At 45.0% G+C, this 16,016-nt stretch overlaps 1 protein-coding gene and 1 long non-coding RNA gene across 10 annotated transcripts in view; one reads left to right on the top strand and one right to left on the bottom strand.

The window, feature by feature from the left end:
• Positions 1 to 16,016, bottom strand: part of LOC137541048 (uncharacterized) — a 617,426-nt gene that overhangs the window by 205,369 nt on the left and 396,041 nt on the right. For all 9 annotated transcript variants that reach the window (XR_011025074.1, XR_011025071.1, XR_011025075.1 and 6 more), the window contains one exon: positions 13,848 to 14,021. This is a non-coding gene — a long non-coding RNA (uncharacterized lncRNA). The remainder of the gene's footprint in view (positions 1 to 13,847; positions 14,022 to 16,016) is intronic.
• The window catches only part of KCNH4 (potassium voltage-gated channel subfamily H member 4), a 323,258-nt gene that overhangs the window by 8,349 nt on the left and 298,893 nt on the right, over positions 1 to 16,016 (top strand). The window lies entirely within an intron of this gene.

Below are 16,016 nucleotides of genomic sequence, written 5' to 3' on the forward strand. Positions count from 1 at the left end.
CAGCACTTCTAGGGAAGCATGTAATTAGATGAAATTTGTAAAGCTCAGATTTGCTTTGATCTTTCCTGGATTTAGTTTACAAAAGCAACATAAGCAACAATTGATCATGACCAGCAAATCAGAACCTTACACCTCGTAAATAGCTTGGCCAAGGCTCTCTCAGCCGAGAATTTAGTGTGTTGGTGTGCGTGTGTCCCATGACCATGAGGTACCTTAAAGGATACCTTAGTCCTGAACCGAATCGGAAATGGGCGTGTGTGTGTGTGTGTGGGGTGGTGCGCATAGGCTTACCGCACCTTCCATGGCCTGGTGTCTCATTCTGTTCAGCTGTAACTGGCCCTGTTCACAAGCCCTGGTAGGCAGAGGTGCATTATGTCTGCGGGAGTACATGCGCACTCCCAAGGGAAGACGTAGATGGCAGCAGGGGCGTAACAATAGACCCTGCAAGGGATGTAGCCGCAGGGTGAGCCAGAAGCCACAGGGGGCCCCATCCTGAGAGACACACAATTAAGGGCATGGAGTAAAAACGTTCTGCTCTCTGCACAATTGTTGTAATTACTGCATCTGCTCAGCCACTGATAAGGAATCATACAAAGTTTTGTAGACAAAGATTTGTAGACCGTCCCTATTCAGTGTACAGCAGGCTCTTCTATACAGTGCCCTGCCCCCAGGTTGGCAGGATGGGGCCCCATCCAAAGTTTCACCAGAGGGGCCCAGTAATTTCTAGTTACGCCCCTGTACGGCAGTATGTCCGGGTCAGGTGACTTAGTGCACGTCTTTCCCATGGGAGTGCGCGCGTACTTCCGGGGACATAATGCACCTGCGAACCAGGGCTTCTGAACGGGGCCGGTTACAGCTAAGTGCATTGTTCTACTCCTTAGCCAGCACCATTGTGTACCGAAAAAAGTCTTCTAGTCTTTCCCACCCCATAGCAACTGCAAACGTAGCTGAGGGATGTTTCTGTATGAGATTATGCCCAGAATTGTTGAGTCTTGATACACACAGGTAACAGTAATAGGGTATCTTTCTTGGGTGATTGGGGGAAGGGGACAATATTGACCTGAACAAAGGTTTAATCCTATGTGATCAGTCACTACTCAAGGATTTCGATGACTGTATTTGTAAAAGCATGTAACTGTGGTCTTGTGAAATGCTAGGGGCCCACTGGGCAGTATTCATTTAAGATTACTGTAATCTTGTTTGATTATCGGACTTTTTCGATTTTCCACCGACTAAGCAATCAACTTTATTGGGCAATCAACAACAGCGTGGTTAATCGCAAGTCGATTTTCTAGTGGCCCACACATTGAAAACGAGAGCCTATGCGATTCTCCTTCACTAATCGAGCTGAGACCGATTCTGTGTGGGCTGAAATCATGTGAACGTTAGTCCATTCCTTTACCATTCATTGATATTTCCATCCTGCCCGATCGCTTAAATTGGTTGATTTAGGCCTTGTTGACATTATAAATAGCCAGCGCAATCACAAGAACTTAATGCTTTTGTGAGCGCTTTTCAATGCACTTTTGTTAGGTTTTTTTTTTTACTTCCTGATGACAATCAGGATGTGAACTCTTTGCCCTGGAACTGATTGATTACAATGTAATTTTTTTCACAAAGCACTCACCAAATCAATTTGCAATGTGCTTTTTCAAGCACTTTGAGATTTTCCTACACCTTGCATTGAAGCACAAATGCTCTAAAAATGCTGCAGGAACCGCGTTTGCGATCGGAAAAAAGCTCAACACTCAAGTGAGAACACTCACATAGAGCAAAATTGCTCAAGCGCTTGAAGGAGAAAAAAAAACGCTCAGTGTGAACAAGCCCTTAACCAGATCCATTAATCCATTTCCTTTGATCAAGCAAAAAGGAACATAACGGATTCTCCCCTGATCCGCTAAATTGATTGAATCGAATGCTCGATCTAACAGGAAAATTGAGTAAAGTAATAGTACATTCAAGTGTACTTGAGGCGAACTTTGGGTTAAAAAAGACATACCTAAGAGGGAAGCTTCAGGATCCCATAGAGCAGCCATGGGCAACTTCTTCCTCCCGCTGTCCTTGGAACTATACGTGCAGAGCACGTACAAGAAAGCAAACTCACCCTATCGCACTCCTACGCGGCAATCTCCATGGTAATGGTGGCATCATTTGACCTGCCGTCATTACGTACCATGACATCACCATTGCCATCGAGATTGCCGCTGGAGAGTGTGATAGGGTGATTTATACCCAATCCTTCCCTGACATTCTTCCACTGGGAGGGGGGGAGAAAGGAAGGGAAAGCACAAGTGACCTGCAGTAGCAGCAAGCTGCATTTGAGAGGATGTGGCCTGATCCTTACAAAATTTTCCCACACCTGCCATAGAGCTTCCCAAGCCATCCTCTGGTGCCACGTCACTGAGCATGGACCCCCGAAGAATTCCCACAAAGGCCACACTACTCTTCAGACACAAGCATGGCTACACTACACCTGTGCAATGTATGCCACACTACACCTATACGTATGGACGCACCTGCGCAGTAGGCTGGAGAGGCTTGAACAGCTCCGTAGTACTGCGCAGGTGCAGAGGGTCCCGGCGAGTAGGAGCAGTGGCAAGGAGGACACAGGAAGTAGCTACTGCATCCAGAGGTTCCTCTCTTCTTTGGTAAGTATGCCTTTTTACCCGAAGTGTGCCTTGGGATTGTGTTAATACTTGTGTTGTATATTTCCTCTGCAGTGTTCATTCATGAAATGACTGCATCATGTGATGAGAAAGCACTACATTTGTGTCCAGGTAGCACTGATTGATTACCCCTTGTGGGATAGCCTGGTGTTGTGGTACCTGTTCTGTGGCCAGATTAGTAGTGCACTTATGAAATGAGGGAGCTATATTAGCGGCAGCTCAAAGCTTGCGGTAAAAATCCTGTGGTAAGCGAGGCAAATAAAGCTAGTGACATTTTAATGAATTGACTAAAGAAGCCATTTACTGACCAAAAAGAGCTAAAGTGGTGTTTCCATAGCAACACCCCTAATGAATGAGCAGAGCCAGAAACAGTAGAATTTAAAGGTAATTACAACAAAAGAATGGTAAACGCCTGAAGCTGTACAGTTTAGTGAAAGCTGCCACTCGAGAGGTGTAGATTCCAGTATCTGCTCAGAATGTGAAAACGGTGCATTATGGTTAAGCACAATTGGGATAAAGAGGTGCCCAGGTTCGGATAAAACTGAGTTAAAACAGCAATAAAATAAAATAAAAGATGAGGTCACTTACCTCAGTGACAACAGTCTTGTTATAGACAAAATCATTTTATTAGCACGGGCTACTAAAATTCTTTTGTCTGTAATAAGACTGTTGTCATTGAGGTAAGTCACCTCATCCTTTATTTTTATTTTATTGCTGTTTTTAACTCAGTCTTATCTGAATCTGGGTGCCTCTTTACTCCAATTGTGGCAAAAGGACAACCAAGGTGTCATGTGTCATGATGAGATAGACTTGTGTATGTAAGTCGCCAAGCACACAAATAACTACTAGCTGTGTTCTTTTTTTTTTTCTTTCTCTGTCTGAAAGAGTTAAAATCAGGTATGCAAGTTGCAGTTTCTGACGGGACCGGGTCGGATTGGGTCAGACTCGGATTTCTGAATTTGGTCGCAGTGAATTATGGTGACATGCAGTCATCAAAAAGAGGGATAAACCAGCTTTTTGGACAAAATCTACATTAATAGGGTTTTTTTACTGGCCTTTTTTATAGTTTAATCAGCTTATGAAGTTAGCAAAATAGGCATTGTTGCATCACCCATAGTGAAGCCTAAAGGTTTGTACACACGTCGGACTTTTACTAGCTACCAGTCGTCAGACCCGCCTGCGGGGCGGTCGTTCTGATGACAGTTTGCCAGTGTGTACAGTCTGTCGTCATGCTGATAAGGCTCTTTTTGACCGATCCGCTCAGCGGATCAGTCAGAAACAGCCTTATCAGCCTGACGACAGACACACTGGCAAACTGTCGCTCAGCGGATCGGTCAAAAACAGCCTTATCAGCCTGACGACAGACACACCGGCAAACTGTCGCTCAGCGGATCGGTCAAAAACAGCCTTATCAGCCTGACGACAGACACTCCGGCAAACTGTTGCTCAGCGGATCGGTCAAAAACAGCCTTATCAGCCTGACGACAGACACTCCGGCAAACTGTTGCTCAGCGGATCGGTCAAAAATAGCCTTATCAGCCTGACGACAGACACTCCGGCAAACTGTTGCTCAGCGGATCGGTCAAAAACAGCCTTATCAGCCTGACGACAGACACTCCGGCAAACTGTTGCTCAGCGGATCGGTCAAAAACAGCCTTATCAGCCTGACGACAGACACTCCGGCAAACTGTTGCTCAGCGGATCGGTCAAAAACACCCTTATCAGCCTGACGACAGACACACCGGCAAACTGTCGCTCAGCGGATCGGTCAAAAACAGCCTTATCAGCCTGACGACAGACTATACACACCGGCAAACTGTCGTCAGAACGACCACCCCGCGGGCGGGTCTGAGGACTGGTAGCTTGTAAAAGTCCAACGTGTGTATGTAACTTAACATATCACCTCTAGGATTTGCCTCTATATCAGCAATGCAGTTCCAACAAGAACATCATGGACTCTGCCACTTTGCAAAGTGGCTGCAGGTGAAAGCATGTTTTCACCTACATTTCAGCAGTCGACCTGATATGACCCAGGCGAGGGTTGCTGGACCACGCACACTTTCCAATCCCTGTAACACTTTCTATTCCCTGTATTTCTGCTATTTGTTTAACAGAAATGGCTATGAAAATACTTCCTGATTGGCTAGTGATTCTGGCTACAGTGTATTGAATTTGGCATATAGAATAAACAGTCACTTGTAGGCTGATCAAAGTGTTCATGAAAGAACGAGAACCCTTTTTTGCCTTTTTGCAATGATTTTACGGTACTTATCCGTTAGCCGGGCGCATCCGGCAGGTGGCGCTGTTGATCTTAATTCCAATCATAATTACTTCACGTCAACCTATGAATGTAAACGCCGGATGCGCCCGGCTTAAACAGATCAAGCCGCCGGCTTGCTTCGTGAGTGTCTCGCTCTCCTCCCCCTCTTGCCCTCTCTCCTATAGAACACTGGGGAGGGGACATGCGTGTCCCCCCAGAGTCGTTCGTCGCAATGCCGCGACGAACGACTCTGGGGGGACACGCATGTCCCCTCCCCAAGGCTCATACGAGAGAGGGCAAGAGCGGGAGGAGAGCGAGACACTCACGAAGCAAGCCGGTGGCTTGATCTGTTTAAGCCGGGCGCATCCGGCGTTTACATTAACAGGTTGACGTGAAGTAATTATGATTGGAATTAAGATCCACAGCACCACCTGCCGGATGCGCCCGGCTAACTGATAAGTACCGATTTTACTGTTCATTTGTTTCACCAACACAGGAAGCTGTTTTGTACAGTGGCGTTTAAATCAAAACTGAAAAGCCCCCTATTTAGTCTGGCATTTATGAATACATAGGTTTTCCCCTGTACACATAACTATGGACTGATCTGAGACAAGCTTATGAGCTTTGGGTCCTATGGGAGAAAAAGTTTTACAAATGTTGCATTGTTGTACTTAGATCAGGGCCGGATTTACCATAAGGCACTCTAGGCGCGTGCCTATAGGCGGCCCGTTTGTGAAAGGCGGGTCAGTAGCCGCCCGAAGTGTCCCCTTGTCTCTCTCCCTCTGCAGAGAGCAGAGCGCCGTTAGCGCACACAGAAGCACAGCCTGGAGATGCGCAGCTCCGTGGAGCGCATTCCTCTCCGCCCACCCGCTGTCTTGAAGTGACAGTCCCCGACAGCGGCGCCCTTCCTGTCACATGTGGACTGGCCACACAGTCATCAAAGGGGGTCACTACAGCCGCCCGGCGCGCCCCACTCTGCAGAGCATTGCGCCTGCCAAACTACTCTGTCGCATCCGGCAATGTAACGTGAAATCCCTCCTGCTTGCTGCCACCACTAGTACAGGAGACTCGGCGGCACATTTAATGCAGCCATCGGGCTTGTCAATCTGCCGTGTTGGGCGAGTGTTTCCTGATGCCGCCGCCGCCTTCTTCCTGGACCTTCATGCGGAGAGAGCAGATCTGTGGACTGTGGTAAAGTACTTTGCTTTTCCCTGTAGTTATTGGGGAGGGGAGGGTGTTTTAGAGTGTGTGCATGTGTATTACTTTGTACTGGATCGTGTGTGTGTGATCTTGCACTGACTCCTGTGTGTCTGCTGTGTGTCTTAACTTTGCACTGCATTGTGTGGTGTGTGTGTGTGTACAGTGTGTGTGGTGTGTGTGTGTGTGTGTGTGTGTTACTTTGTACTGAGTCCTGTGTGCGGTGTATGTGTGTTACTTTGTACTGAATCCTCTGTGTGTGTGGTGTGTGTGTTAACTTTGCACTGGATCCTGTGTGTTTGTTTTACTATGTACTGGAACATGTGTGTTAACTTGCGCTGGATCCTGTTTGTGTGCTACTTTTGTACTGGAGTGTGTGTGTGTGGGTGTGAACTTGCGTGTGTGTGTGTGTGTGTGTGTGTGTGTGTGTGTGTGTGTGTGTGTGTGTGTGTGTGTTAAAGTGTACTGGACTCTGGACTTTTTTTTTGTTTAATTCTCCCAGTGAGGGAAGTTTGTAACGCAGTGTGCCGTTGAGGGGAGCGCCATTGCTTATGGGGGGCTGTCCTCCTGCCCTTCCATCCATGTGGGGTGTGACATGAGAGTCCAGAGCGATTATTTGGAGTTCAAAGATTCCACCCATGGAGCATGCTTCCAGCTGTCGCTAAGCATGTCGGGAGATGTACTCGCATCTACAAACTACAGCTCCCAGCATGCATTGCAACAGCCAGAAGCACATTCTACAGGTGGAATCTTTAAACTCCTGGTCACAGTGGACTCCCATTACGCAGTCCACATAGATGGGAGGCAAGAGAAGCAGCCTCCCATAGTTAAGCAATGGTAATTCCGCCCCCCCCCCCGCCCAATTCCAGGACAGGGGGAATGTTTTATTAGGGGGGGAGGTCATGTCTAGGCTGCAAGTTGTCTTTTTTACAAGGGTACATATGAAAGACTGGCCCTGTCATGTGTGCGAGTTCACAGGCAGACGCTGGATGGTAAGAAATGGGAGCGTGACTTTGGGGTGTGGCTTGTAGTGAAGGGCGGGGTTTAGGGCGCCGGAGCCTCTGTGCCTATAGGCTCCTGAACTGTAAATCCGGCCCTGACTTAGATTATTTACAATTTCACATGCTGCATATAACCACTGAGGTTTTTGCACTCTTTAAAGATTTACTGAGATTTGACACTTTATAGATACTTGTATACATTTAAATATCCGCGCTGGAGATAATAAAATGTCTCATAAGCTGCCAAGAAGTCAAAAAGTCCTCAGATAGACTTCATCGCCAATTCTCTTTAGTATCTATAAAGTCTCTCAGTATCTATAAAGTCTCTTTAAATAACTTAAGCGCTTTGGGGAACTTCAGCCTAATATATCCATCACCAAACACCCTTCAAAGTGCAGGCTTACCAAATACTGAAGAGAATTGTCCCGGTTATTATTCCCTTTATGCTGGGAGCGGCTGTTAATAAAAGGAGATGCAGCTGGAATTTGACTCTTCAAGGATTTATGAGGAAAGTGATCGTGTTGGTGATCGTAATGGTAACCTATTGAGCCTTTAGACCTTATAACTTGGGTCTCTTCAGTATTTGGTAAGCCTGCACTTTGAATGGTGTTTGGTGATGGATATATTAGTCTGAAGTTCCCCAAAGCGCTTAAGTTATTTAAAGAGACTTTATAGATACTGACAGAGATTTACAACTTTGTAGAGATTTGCGGATCATTGGCATTTTCTAGAGATTTGCATTGATTTTTGGTATTTGGTATTCTACAAAATTTTTGTGCTGCATAGACTCTATGGGCTTGATTCACAAAAGAGTGCTGTTAGCCCGGGCATTTTTCGCGCGAATTTTCGCTTTGCGCGTGATCGTGAATTTTTGCACGAAACGATAACGTTTTTGCACGCAAACACGAATTTTCGCGTGAAATCGATATGGTTTCGCACAAAAATTCGTGATCGCTTGCAATGCGAAAATTTGCGCGAAAATGGCTGTGCTAACAGCACTCTTTTGTGAATCAAGCCCTATGCTCCATACTCACTGTGCGGCTAGAAGGAGAACCAATATGCAGGCAGGTTAATGTACACTGCTCCACAGCACTTAGTCTGCAGCATGGGGGGGGATTACACCCCCCCCCCCCCATCAGAGTCGCTGGGGCTATTGTTACACCAGTTTTTGGGTTCTAACCTTTATGTGAAAATATGTATCAGAATACATGCCTGACTCTCAGATTATCTACAGACTTTCCCCTGTTCTCTGCACCTCAGCTAAACGTAATCTAGTTTATGAACTTTAGCAATCCTTTTGTCAGCACTGCAGCAATATCTCAGTCTTGGAAATCTGCACACCCAATAGTCAGCCTAGTCCTGGGCTGAGGCTAGCAGGGCTTTGCTGTCCCAAATATTTACAGCTGTAGCTGGCACCAAATTAAAGTGTTTCTCAGTACAATCCTCTCTGCAGTTTGACTATTATTGGCATGCACAGGTGTATTATCTTAAACATTCACATCAACAGTGAGTATGTTAAGTTCACAATTACAGTTGTTGAATGTAGCAAAACTGTAGCAGAACTATTGGAGAGACATGTAATCAGTTTGATCAGGTGTAAGATTCATACGGCTTGTAATTGCTGGTCATGATCACGTCACCTCCAGTGGGATATGATGATCAGGGGCCATAAATGCCATGATCGCAACATGGGCCCTCTGCTTCAGAGGACCCAGAATTGGCCTTTATTTTTCCCACTGAAGTGTTTATAGGAACATATATCGTTTTAACTTGCATACCCCTGCGCATTCTCTTCAGTCTGGTCCCATGCCCAGGTATCATCCTATGTCCTTTTCCTGTCACTTCACCCATTGGTTCTTGTCTAGAAAAGAGGCATGGGTTGGAGTCACGAGGAGCTTCAGGTATCGTATTGGATTTGAGGGAGCATGTCAGCAGGACAAGCAAGTTAAAGTGTACACACTGAGCTGACTGAGGGGGATTGGTAAAGAAAGGAGGCATGGAAAAGCTCTACAGGGAGCAGCTGGAGGGCACTACTGGTGCCAACAGGGTGGAGCTACAGTGGACAAAAGGCACACACCACTGCGCGACAGGATGGCACAACAAAAGCCAGCAAGACAGTACTGCACAGTATAGCAGGAGGGCACTGCAGGGCAATGACACTACATGTTTGAAGGGGGCCCAGCTCTCTGACACCCCCTTTTTTCCCGACAACAACTCTTCCAATCCCAGACCAGCTCTGGAGGGGAGAGGAAGAAATTCAAAACCACATAGGCGGCCTGTTCTCTGCGCCCCACTCAGGCCCCATACACCTCTCCTTCCTGTGAGGCTCTGGCGGTGGCCCTGTTGTAGCCACAGCACAGTTCTGTTACCTGTGTAGGCTAAACTAGGAAGAGATCACAGCAAATCAGAGACTTATGAATCGATTACCCGATGAAACTAAACACGAGTTCTCCTACATGTGAGCAACTCTAGCTACATGAGGCACGCGCAGAACCATTATAGCCACTTTCATTGTTTTCTGTGACATTTTTAATTTAAATTCTCTGACATTTGAATTAAAAAGCATGTTTCTAGAACACAGGCCTGTCATAAACTGAGAACTCCCTGTACAGCTTTTGTCTTACTTATAAGCTTAGACTGAAAGTGATTTTGGACTTCTACAAAATGTACCATTTATGTCACCGTTCAGTGAGTTTATTGCAATATTTTTTTATATATCACCATGAAATCATCGCGCTGCAGCCATTTGTCTTGCCCTTTGATTTTCAGTCTTGTACAGAGATAAATAAAATTCTGTTATTTTATAGGCAGTGATTTCATCATGGGCTATAAAATTCCATTTATGTCAATGTGTTCCTGAAGTGAGGAGTTTGTGTAGAGAGCCGGCTGCCCTGTTTCAGGGCCGTCACATGAAGGCAATTCCCGACAGCAGACCGAGTCAGCAAATGCCAGGGTCAGCAGCATTAATGGAATATTAAAGATGAAGGCAGAGGATTCCTTGCCTAGGTTCGCTACCTCATTTTACACGGTCACCTCACGAGTAATAACTTCTAATCTCGGCTGACGGGGGTCACAGCTCCATGTGCTGCCACAATGTATACTGAATGCTAAGGATTTTTTTCAATGCTTCCTGTATACACCTTCAGTTAGAGGTGGTAAGAAGACATGGAACCTCTCTGAGACAGAAACAGATTGAATGTCATTAAACAGATTGCCTGGGAGTGATGAAGTGTGGAAAAATTGCCTTATGGCTGGTTCACACAGGTGGTAAATGCTGCGTTTTCGGCAGGCGGCAAGAGCGTCATTTGAAAGGGATCAACCGCCATTCCTTTCAAATGTATGGAAGTGGTTTTTAAACAACGGTAATAGCTTTTCGCATTATGTAAACTCCGAGGTAGAGCCCCTCGTCTCGTCTTGTAGCATCCAAGATAGCTGTGTTCTAGTGGTTCAGGGTCCCCCTAGGGGCTTAAAATGCAACCTCGCAATGAAACGCCGGGAACCATTGCTGAATGTTTTTCTGTTTGGTAGCAGAAAAACATTTCGCATCTGCTAAACAAGCAGCTGCCAGCCATCCCACAGAAGCCCATGTGAACCAGCCCTTATCAGCCTGGCAGCTGTGAAAAAGATGGGAGGCGCACCGGCTATGACATAATGCGCCTACGTTGAAACAGAACCTTTTCCAGATGAACGGAGACAGATGCCGAATTATGGGAGATGCAGTAAGCCTATGCGCACCTCCCCACACACGGCCACGCCCGGATTTACATCACAGTAGTCTAGGGGCACAGATCTCCTGGCACCCTAGACTTCGCCCTCCATGAGCTTACAAACCCCCGCTGAAACACAACGCAAGTGTGCTGGCTGGCCCAGCTGTTACTTCTCCCTTATTTCCCTTGCTCATCATGGGTAGCTACAGGTGCCCCTTACTATTAGGGAACCAGAGGAACCCTCAGTATTAAGTTGCATAGGGAAAGAGGGAGGAAGGCACTAGAGGAGCAGAGGGAGCCGCCTTTCTCTTATCAGGTGCCTGTAGGCACATGCCTACAGTGCCTTATGGTAAATCCAGCCCTGCACACGGCATAAATTACTGAATTCATTAAGGGCTAAGGTATCTTTTAAACACCATTTCAGGTGCACTTTAAAACAAGGTCCTGACCACTAATGCAATATACTTGCATTATTTATTTTACCCCCTTTTTAAGATACAGGTAATAATAATAATAATAATACAATGTGGGTGCATGTGTGAAGTCATGTATGCGCCGGCAGCCACGTGGGGCGCGCGTTTGTGCACAGAGGACTAAGCGCAGAGCCAGTGGTGGACACAGACAGGTAAGGTATACTGCTCGGGGCACCGAGGGGCACATTTTACACTTGGGGGATGGGCAGGGGGTCCATCCAAATATTGCACGCCATTACCACTTCTTGATTGATTGTACTGTTTGAAAAGTAACTTCAATTTTGTACACACTCTACAATTTTCTGAAAAATCATTCAGCACTTACCACCATAATTATTTTTAGAAAATCTATTCCTTAATTTTTTTTTCTATATGATTGTTTAATGGAATTATCCTGAAAATCAATTGATTTGGTTGTATTATGTTTGGGCATCTTTAGGGCTTGTTCACACTGTGAGTGTTTTATTTTTATTTTTTTTAAGTGCTGGCGATTTTTAAGATTGCCATAAAAGGGCTTGAGCAATGTTGCTCTATGTGAGTGTTATCACATGAGCGATGAGCTTTCTTTCCGAGTGCAAACACGACCTCGCTTTGTTGAGCAATTTTCTATCAGGAAGTGAACTCTGACCTGGAACAATGTCACCAAATCGCTTTTCAACCGTTTTGTGATTTCCCTATACTTTGCATTGAAGAGCAGCAAAGTATAGGGAAATCACAAAACGGTTGAAAAGCGATTTGGTGACATTGTAATTCTTTAGTTCCAGGTCAGAGTTCACTTCCTGATTGTCTTCAGGAAGAAGATCTCAAATCCCCGGACAAAAGCACTTATAAAAAAAGCTCTTAGAAAATTGCTCAACAAAGCGCAAATGGCTCTCAAGGTGCGGGAAATGCGCTTTAAAAAGCGCTCACAAAAGCACACAGCGCTGGCGATTTTATGATGTGAGCAAGGCCAGAGGGTGTGTGTTCCCTGTCATTTGCATCTCAACTGCATTTCAATAGTGTTTCATTTTCAGCTGAACAGGTACGGTACCTCCTTTGTAACTTTGCAACAGTGTTTTATTTGCATTTGGTCTCAGTCTCTAAATTGAAACCAGTCAGAAACTTCAGAGAGCAGAACAGATTTAATTTGGAAAGATGGAACACAAAGTAACACAAATCAAATGGATTTCAAATACAGATTAGCTCTGCCCCATAAAATCTCACGCTGAACTTAAACACTGCATTTCAGAACCATTCAAACTGCTTCACAAACAGCTAAAAATGCAAAAGATAAATGTTGGTGGACATAAGCTCTGACTGTGTGAGCAGGGGAGTAGCTATATGTAGAGAAATTGCTATAAAGCCCAGGAGCAAGAGGGGGGGGGGGGCTGCAGGGGCGTAGCAATAGGGGGTGCAGAGGTAGCGACCGCATCGGGGCCCTTGGGCCAAAGGGGCCCCGAAGGGCCCTCCCTCAACTACAAAATTAGCTCTCTATTGGTCCTGTGCTCATAATAATCACTTCTATAGATACTTTGAATAGTGGTAATTATTAACAAGCTGTTTCCCATCCCCTTCTTGCACCTCTGACACTGTAGTTGCCATTGGCAGGTTTTGGTGCACCGTATCAATTGTTATGTATAGAGTGCTTGGGGGGCCCCATTGTAAAACTTGCATCGGGGCCCACAGCTCCTTAGCTACGCCACTGGCCCGGGGCTGGCTGCTCCCTAATCCTGTTAATTACCCCTTTTAATTTTGATTGTATTTCTTCAGCCTGTGACCTTGAAATGCTTGTTTTTAAATTAAGGATTGGTGCATAAGGAAAGGAGTGAGGCATGCATGCAGTAGCAGGATGCGAGAGTTAGGAAATCAATGGATACACATAGATGCAGACTGGAGGGATGATTATCTGTACCCATGCACTGCTACCTACACGGAACGACGGAACGTTCAAACGACGGGTCGTTCGCAAAAATCCGACGTGTGTATGGGCCTTAACACTGTATACATACAGAAGCGTGCTGGCATGCAATGGTATCCAGGGGCGTAACAATAGACCCTGCAGGGGATGCAGCCGCAGGGGGGCCCAGAAGCCATAGGAAGATCCGTCCTGAGAGACTAAAAACTAAGGGCACGGAGAGAAAAAACTTTCTGCTCTCTGCACAATTGTTCTAATAACTGCCTCTGCTCAGCCCAACTAATAAGGAATCATACATAGTTTTGCAAACAAAGATTTGTAGATTTGTTTTGGTGGGAGGGGGCCCATACAAAGTTTTGCACGGGGGCACAGTGATTTCTAGTTATGCCCCTGATGGTATAGGAAAATAAATAATTATTTGAAGTGTGTTTCTTGGTTCCCCCTCTCTAATAAAAGCAATTCAACATACAGAGGTAGCGCCTCACAGGTGTCAAACACATCCCACATTATCCAATCTGAAATAACAGTCTATATACCAGCATGCATAGGCTGCACTGCATAGTAAGCCAAATAGTTATCCAAGCTTCAGATTGTTTTCATCTAACTTCAGACAGAATAGCCTCCACCACACCCTTAAAATGGGACTCACCGTCCACCAAGACCCACTGGCAGGTCAGATGCAGCCTTGGGACCGTTATCAGGTCGTCCTCCACCTCCCTGGCAGTCTCTGATGGTCTTCACCACAGTACTCCTCATTCAGCATAAATCACCATTTATGTGTCCACAGAAAGAAGTTAGCAGAAAGCATTACCTTCAGCAGAACCTATGGATATTAAAACACAACCAACTGTAATGTCTATTACATTAAAGAGGAGCTGTCAGCCATACTATCTCAGAAAAAAAACACATATATAAGTAGATAAATACTTGCTCTCCTTACACAACATATGTATTGCACGGTCCACGTTTTTATTTTAGTAATTTTTCTACAGTAAAAAAAGAGAAAATTCTTCTTAGCATTTCCCATTTAACTGTGGCTATTTTGAAGCCAATGCTGATGTCATTTCCTCCCTTACTCTCCTCTTCCTGATTGTGCATGCATTGCCCGCCCTCCACTATAGAAAGTGCATTGTCTCAGCATGAGAAATATTGGCCAATCAGAGAGGAACAGAGGTGTGGGAGGGGAAAACAGGAGGGAAAGAGGCTTCAGCCAATCAGACTGCATTAGTTAAGTCTGAGGGGAAAGTAGAGAAGCAAAAAAGGACAACCCAGCATGCCGTGCAACTTCCTTTGTGCATACCAAATTTTGTGTGTACCAAATAGGAGTCAGGTATACTGGAAAATGATCATTTATCAACAAGAAAAGTAATAGTGATTTTAGCTTTTGGATTGCCTGGTAAGCATTCTTATTACTTGTTTACCAGATAAAAATAAAGAATTGATTTTGGATTTTATGCCCGACAGTTACATATATAAGCAGTGATTATGTCTCTTGTCATATGCTCATTATAGTATGACTATATGGTATGCAACTAGTCAACAATCAACTGAAAAACAGAAGAGGTAACAATAACCAAGAATTGGGGGTCTAGGAGTTCAGCTCTAAGTGCCTCTGGCCAGCATCATGCATGTGTCAATGAGTTTATACTATCAATGTAAAAGGTATTAAATGTGAGATTAGTTACTGATCATCAGTAAGCATCTGTTTAAAAAAGCTAATTTTTCAAAAAGTTTTTTTAAACTTGGTAAAATTACATTTTGCTGAGGTTAAAAACCATTTTTCCTTTGTTACTAACCACAATGCAAAATTATGAATGGATTACACAAAATCTATTAAATTTCCAAACCGTAATGACGTTTGGCCCTAATTGCGAAATTTTACACCAAAATTCTCATCGTAATTAGCAAATTACAATCATCACTAGTTTTGTATAAAGCCCCATGATTATGCAGCTGAGTGCGAGATTGATTACAGGAGGGGAAGGCAGAATGATGACCTCATCAGTGAGCTGCATACCAGCGCTGTGTAAATTGCAGGAGGGACTGGACTTTTTTGATCTGGTTCAGCGACTTGGCCAGCCTGTCTGAATGACAAGAATGGCTCGACAGGATTACAGATGTTTCGGCAGGTGAAATATTTCACAAATGCTGTATATCAGTAGTGCATGGAGTTCAGTTTTATCACAACACAACTTGTTATCATCATAGGTTGGAGCAGAATGAAGCAGTCTTGGTTTGTTTACTCGTCTCCGTGGAGGCAGCTGCTGGCGGTGCCTTGTTGTTGTGTTAACGCCATGTCCTCCGGGATAATGACACACCTAGTAAAGAAGAACCTGGGGAATTTTCCATTGCTAACCATCTACTTTACCTTCATGGTACCATGTGGGTGTTTCAAAGTTTGCTGACTTCATACATGGCATGCAGTGCAGTCCGCTTTGAGATTTGTCCACAGAGAATATAGACTAGACATTATCTGTGGAATAACTGTCTATAGAAAAGGCAGGAGGTCCTGTATCTCTGTCATTTTTATGTTGCCACAAATCCCAGATGTCTATTTTGTATATGGGTAGTCTGGAGAGGAAGAGGTGGACTTTGGATGGTTTGCTTCAATGTCTAAATACAGCTGAAGTGCACTCAAATGAAACTCCTGCTTTTTTTTTTGCTAGCACCTGTATGAATAATTAAAGACTGTGTTCAAAGAATAAAGACACATACACGCTTGCAACTTAGGTTGCCAGAAATGATGGTTTGAGATCGTTTTGGGTGCCTTAACCTCACTGGCGGTACGCAGTTTCCGATGATGCGTCCGGAGGATTTT

The sequence above is a fragment of the Hyperolius riggenbachi genome, chromosome 12, assembly GCF_040937935.1.
Source record: "Hyperolius riggenbachi isolate aHypRig1 chromosome 12, aHypRig1.pri, whole genome shotgun sequence".
Taxonomy (NCBI): Eukaryota; Metazoa; Chordata; class Amphibia; order Anura; family Hyperoliidae; genus Hyperolius; species Hyperolius riggenbachi.